Consider the following 6,479-nt stretch of genomic DNA (forward strand, 5'->3'; position numbering starts at 1 on the left):
CAAGCAAGAATGGTTCAATACGGCGTCTAACAGGCAAATCAAGAATTTCACTTCGAATCCTGGACTTTAGCACCTTGCTGTTTATGGTGTTTCATGATCAGTATCGGAAACGAATGGAGAAGCGGTAGAACGTGCGGAACCGCATATTGGATTATTCTAGTGCGGCATGAAGCTGCTGGCGCCGAGTCGGCCGGATGAAAGCCGTTAGCGATGCTCCGCTTGTTCCCTGGCACGGGCGGCGCGCGAAGGCAACTTCCGCGTCGTAAGCACCGAGTTCGGTTTGTCGAGCAACTCAAGTGAGGCGAACCTAAAAAGGGAAGGAAGGGAGAAGGTCGTAAAGGTGGCCTCGTTATCTGTATCAGAGGTCAGAATAAATGAGTGCGGGAGAACCTGCCGTCCTCTACTTCCGATTTTGGTTATCTCACGAGCGAGCCAACGGTTCCCCGGGGGTTCTCGGAAACAAGAACGCGTTGGCGGGTCCTGGAGTGCCCGTCAAGAGCGCACGCGCATACCCCGCGGGGTAACTATTACGACCAGCACCCTCCGCATTTCGGCACAGTGGAACGTGTAACCGGCCCGAGGTTTCGTTTCAACTTACACTTGTTTCATGTTGGGATGGGTAGACCAACTGCCTGCCCGCAAGGGACAAACTAAATCCTCAGGTCGGGTGGGATGGCACTACTGGCAAATACTGTCTGGCAAAGACGCAGGCGCGAAGCGTGGTAGGCCCGCTAGCGTTTTTTTTGCTTGCCGAAAGCATACAAGAAAAGCCGGGTATATACGGGAACCGACTCCTTGTTGTTTTTGCAACCATAGGAACTGCCATGAATGCAGGAGACTGCCCTAGGTATAAAGCACCGAGGAAAAGAAACAGATTGGATAAGACATGCCCATAGTCATAAACAGCTTAGAAAGATTATAGACCGAATTGCACGAGGACATCGCAACTCTTTAAAATAACAACGAAGAGTTGTTCCCGCAGGTGCTCCTCAATCTGTCGTAGAATACACTACCCGATCTTTCGGGTGGCCTAGAAATCCTGAAAGATCTAGAAGTCTCTTCGGTTGTGGAACTGATTATTGGATTTTAGGATTTCTTCATTCCGATTGTATTTGCAATAGGATTCATCTCCCTTACATTGATTATAGTAGCCAAGACTCTTTCATGTACAAACCGTTTCGTGTAAAGATGGCTATTTTCTACGAACTACAAAGATATAGGTACTCTACACTCAATCTTTGGTGTCACGGCTGGAGTAATGGGCACACGCCTCTTAGTACTAATCTGTATGGAATCAGCATAACCCGGCCATTAAATTCCTGGTGGAAATCATTAACCTTATAATGTGTTAATAATCGCTTACGCTTCTTTAACGACATCCCTTCCGGTTACGCTGGCGATGACAGGTGGATTCGGTAACCGGTTCGTTCTGATTCTTACAGGTGCACCTGACACGGCATTTCTATGATTAAATAATATTCTATTTCGGTTGTCGTCATCTTTGCTGTTGCTTTCATCAAGTTTAGCCTCAGTAGAGGTGGGTAGTGGCACTGGGTGGACGGTTAAAAAGGCCGTGCCCTGTGGAGACATAGGGAACAGTAATTCCGCTCGATGCAGGAACGTCCTCGCTACAGAAAAAAAGGCTAAGCCGGGCCGCAGGCCTTCAACAAAATCCAAACTGCTATATGCAAAAACCTTTCCCACAAGGGGACAACCTGCCTGGGAGGGCGAATCTTCCCTCCCATCAGAGACTCAATGCGGAATATCTATCACTCTGCGGATAGCTTGTGGGTGTGAGCTGCTTCAGCAGGCAGCATCGTGCTCTAAGACGCGAGTACAACCTGAGTCTCCCTATTGCTTGCCCAAGGCAAATACAATCTACAGATCCTTTACTACGTCAGGAAGATGCTTAATGTAAGGTCTGTCAATGCGGCGCATAAGATCATGGGAGTGTATCAGATCGAAAGATGCTAGCTTTTTCTTATATTTGGTCAATATCCATACTTGATTAGTAAGCATTTCTATTGCGAGGGAGTTCGTAAAGCCAGCCCATCAGGTATTAAAAGATCCAAAGCAGCAGCTCTCAATAGGGCACAAGTGCTACATCCGTAAAGATTCAAGGGGTGCTACTCTTCTAGAGACTTGTGTCAATCTCGGAGGTATGGCCGCTGACCTTGATCGGCTTACCGGCTTTATAGAGGCAGAGAGACCTCATACAGGAAGGGCAGAAAACAAGGCGCTTCCCGAACCGAAGAAGAAGAAGCGGTTGGCCGAATTGGCCTTTATCAGGGGCTATGGGACGAAGGCCACATATTCTTACTCAGCCGCCCGCCCTTCATGCTGAAGCCGCTTCTTTTCTTTTCTTTCTTGCGCGCCCTTATTGATTCAAGACTGTCTACAGTGGGACAGTGCTTGGTACAAGTTAGCTCTTCTAAAGCGATTCGTATAAAATCACTAGAGCTGAAGCTCCGGTCAAGGGCCATCCGCCATAAGAATAATCGGGAAAAGTTCGAGTAGACCTGAGGGATTCTCTAAAGGAAAGGCTTCATGACAGGATGATAGATAAAGGTACAGTCCGATCCATACAGAGACATATGGCGTATAGCATTAGGCAAACACAACCTGAGGCTATTTAACATATGTGCTATCCCCCTCTGAGTAGTATAACCAGTCATTCCGGAGGAGCTGTTGATTTAGCCACTTCTAGTCTCTACCTATCAGGTGTTTTCTTTATTTTAGGTTTCATTAATTTTATAACCATTATCCTTAACACGCGCGGACCCGGAATGACCATGCATAGATTATCCCTATCCGTTCGGTTCGTTTCAGTGACAGCATTCCTACCTTTACCACCTCCTCTCGTACCGGCGGGTGCAATTACCATGTCATCAACCGATTGAAACTCTAATATCATCTCTTCTGACCCTGCTGGAGGAGGGGACCCTATCTTATACTAGCATCCTTCTCGGCTCCCCGGTTATCTAGAGGTTCATACTTTTATTCCGTCAGGACTTGGTATCATTAGTTATATCGTCTCCACTCTCCCCAGAAAACCTGTCTTCGGTTATTCAGGCACGGTGTATGCCATGATCAGTATTGGAGTTCCTGGATTTACTGCTCGGGCTTATTATACGTCTACTGTAGGCTCAGACGTGGATACACGTGCCTACTTCACGGCGGCCATCATGATTATTGTCGTGCTTATTGGAATCAAGGTTCCTAGTCGGATTGCCATCATGTGGGGAGGCTCAATATAATACAAAACACTCATGTCATTTGCAGTAGGGTCTACTTTTCCGTTTACTATAGGAGGACTTACTGGTATAGTCTCGGCTAATTTCGGGATAGACGTTGCTCTATATGATACTTATCACGTGGCTGCATATTCCTATCATGCATTTCTTACGGGAGCTGTTTCTGCTTTATTCGTAGGGTTCTACTACCGGATAGGTAAAATGCCTGGTCTTTAATACCTAGAGACTTCGGGTTAAATTTATCTTTGGATTACTTTCCTTGGAGCGAATCTGACTCTCTCTCTCACGCATCTCCCAGGTCCTTCGGGCATGCCATGTTGCATCCCTGATTATCCAGATGCTTACGTCGGACGGAATGCCTCAAGTAGTTTCGGCCCTTATGTTCTCGTACCGGGGATCCCTCGTTCTTTTGTAGTAGTTTTCAAAACTTCGAGCAGTGGGAACAAGTGTGCTCTAAGTCCTCGGGCTGGTGAATAGAATTCAACCACATTCGAATGGATGGTATAAAGCCCTCCAGCTTTTCATACTTTTGGAGAACTTTCAGCTATCAGGGAAACCAGTCTTAAGCAACCGGAACCACCGAATGGAACATGCCTGATTCCTATTTTTCGCCGCTTGTAACCTTGCCCTTAGCTGTCAGTTCTGGTTACGCAAATCACTTTGGCGTTCAGCCGCGTACCATCATCGGGTCCTCCCCAATGATAAGCTTGGTGCTTGACCGGCAGAGAAAAGTGGTCCGCATCCGCAAAAGACGAGCAGATCCTGCAGCGAAGAGAACTTGAACTTTTACGCATAATGAAGAACAAAGGAAAGATACCAGAATACCGAAACAAACTACTACAAATAGAAGGACAATCCATTCCGTATTAGCTTTCTCGTTCGCTACTTCGTCTTCAACTGTTCCATAGAATTAGAACAGAAACGACGTCCAACTTGCTGCATGTGTTAGGCATATTGCTAGCGTTCATTCCGGGCCAAGATCAAGCCCAGTTCTTTAGTCAATCCCTGCCATACGAGGGAGGCAGGTTGATGATCTCTTAGTAAGTTATTAGCCAAAGCTAATAACCGTAAGCGGAACGGCCACTGACAAGGCGGATCATCCTACATTCCGGATACTTTCCCGGCCGGTGCAACGGCCGAAGATGCGGAAGATAAGGGCCGGGATCCTGATAGGCCAAAGCTGCTTGCTTTTCGGAAATACTTCTTATTGTAGTTACAGTTTTGTCTGGCGGCAAGGGTCAATAGCGAAAGAGCGCTTGAAGTGCCATGGCTTTCCCTTGGCTGTTGGTGAGAATACTCCCGCCCGTCATTCGCCGCTGTCGGTCGTTGCGACGACTACGGAAAAAGAAAAGTCCAATAATTGATCAAAAGGCTACTAATACGAATTGAAATAGCCTCAAAATGATGCCATCGTTTCCGCTAGAGAAATCAACGATATGACCTACAGAAGTTTACCCCCAATCGACCTGCGGCCTGGATGTCGTAAGATATTGGCTAGCAGTGGTTTGGTTTGCAGCATCATTTATGCATTCATTGTGGCTGAAGAAGCGGTCTACTATAAGATCCAGCAGTGAGTTGGGCTAAGCCGTGATCCCCTTTTTGCAAAATAAAATATACCCCCTTTCCCCCCAATAATTGAGATAGTCGTCGTTTTTGCTTCCAACACTATGGATGGTTAGAATGTATACAGCCTGTAGCTGTTGTACTGCTCGTAGCCCTCGTTACGTTATTTTGTGCCGCTTCATCGTTGAGTCTTCTTGCCCAACCTTTTCGTTAGTAGTGTTTGCAGTAATGGGTGTAATCTCCCGCCAGGTCTCCGGTTTCACTTCCGCTGCTGTAATGACATGTGCCCATTCTTCCGCCCGCGCAAGCAAGCAAGCAAGCAAGCAAGCAAGCAAGCAAGCAAGAAGGGGAACTCCAAAGAGGCAAAGAATTAGCAATGCCCACAGCCTCGGTAGCGTAGCAGGATCTTCCAGTGAGTGTTGAATAAGCAAAATATACGAGGCCATTGGACCTCATCAAACTCTTTTGCGACACCTTTTCGTTCGACTAAACAAATCAGCGAGACCGTGCTGCTGCTGCGTGGGACCTCAAACAGTTGCCTGATACTTCAGGCGTGTAAATAAGAAAATCCAAATAACAATTGTTACGTTTATAGCCTATAACTGGCTTGATCCGGCTTTCTTTCTTGGGCGAGGCCCGAAAGAAAAGAAAAGAAAAGAAAAGAAGCCGTTTAAAGTCTGACAGACTGTAAAAGAGTAAGTATTAGCCATGGTGATTCTATTTTGTTCTTCTTAATATATTAAAAGTTATTACTTCGGAAACGGTAGAGCCTCTAGCAAGCCGGTGGTGCAAGCGAATAAGGTGAATGGGACCCTACTTTTCTATCGGGAGTATTTCGTTTTATGAAAAAACCTCATAAAGCCCGTATATGCCCGGGTTCATATATCAAAATAAACCCTAATCTTGGCTCGGAAAGTCGAAGCGGGAAGTGGCCGAATGAAAAAAGCGTTTGATTTCAGTAAATCCGCTTTCAAAAGAGAGATTCGAATCGTATCTCCTCCCTTAATGCCAAAGTATACTTCGTATTCAAGAAGGAAAAACGAAGTGCAATGAGTTTAATGGTGCTCGACCTTTCATGCGATTAGGAAATTCCACGGCAATGGTCCCGCGAATTCGAGAAGTTACCACCGGAATGGCCAGCCCAATTGCGAATTCCGCAACTGCCACCGTTAACACTAGTAAAGTGAGTGATTAACCCATCATATCATCCGAATAGACAGAAAATACCGGAGAGTTCAAATTGACAGCCAATAACATTAACTCAATTAGCGTCGGCATAATAGTAATATTCCTTCTATTTGAGAGAATTCCCTGAATACCTGAAAGAGAGGAAATCATGGAAAATGTCAAATATTTGACCAGATCCGTAAGAAAAAGTCTTTCTTCGTTTCATAAAAATCGTAGTGAGATTGGTTCTTTATAATCATGGCTGTTTAAAAAGAAGTGAAAAGGGGCAAGTAATCCCATATACCAATATAGCGAAAAGTGACCGAAGCATGATGCAGGTTCGGTTGAAAGGAAGAACCCGCTAGCCCGCCCTGAACAAGGGCAAAGCATTCCGTAGGTATATAATCTAATGTGCACTTTCCGCATCCTACAGGACTTGAACCTGTGACCTTCAACTTAGAAGGTTGTTGCTCTATCCGACTGAGCTAAGGATGC

At 46.0% G+C, this 6,479-nt stretch overlaps 1 non-coding gene across 1 annotated transcript; it reads right to left on the minus strand.

Annotated features, from left to right (window-relative positions):
- Window positions 1–6,405: 6,405 nt before the first annotated feature.
- On the minus strand, window positions 6,406–6,479 carry TRNAR-UCU (transfer RNA arginine (anticodon UCU)). The gene has a single exon. It is a non-coding gene; the product is annotated as a tRNA-Arg (tRNA).

The sequence above is a fragment of the Azolla caroliniana genome, unplaced genomic scaffold (assembly GCF_043228905.1).
Source record: "Azolla caroliniana isolate FFs.n. ecotype wild unplaced genomic scaffold, voAzoCaro1.0.p SCAF_27, whole genome shotgun sequence".
Classification (NCBI taxonomy): domain Eukaryota; kingdom Viridiplantae; phylum Streptophyta; class Polypodiopsida; order Salviniales; family Salviniaceae; genus Azolla; species Azolla caroliniana.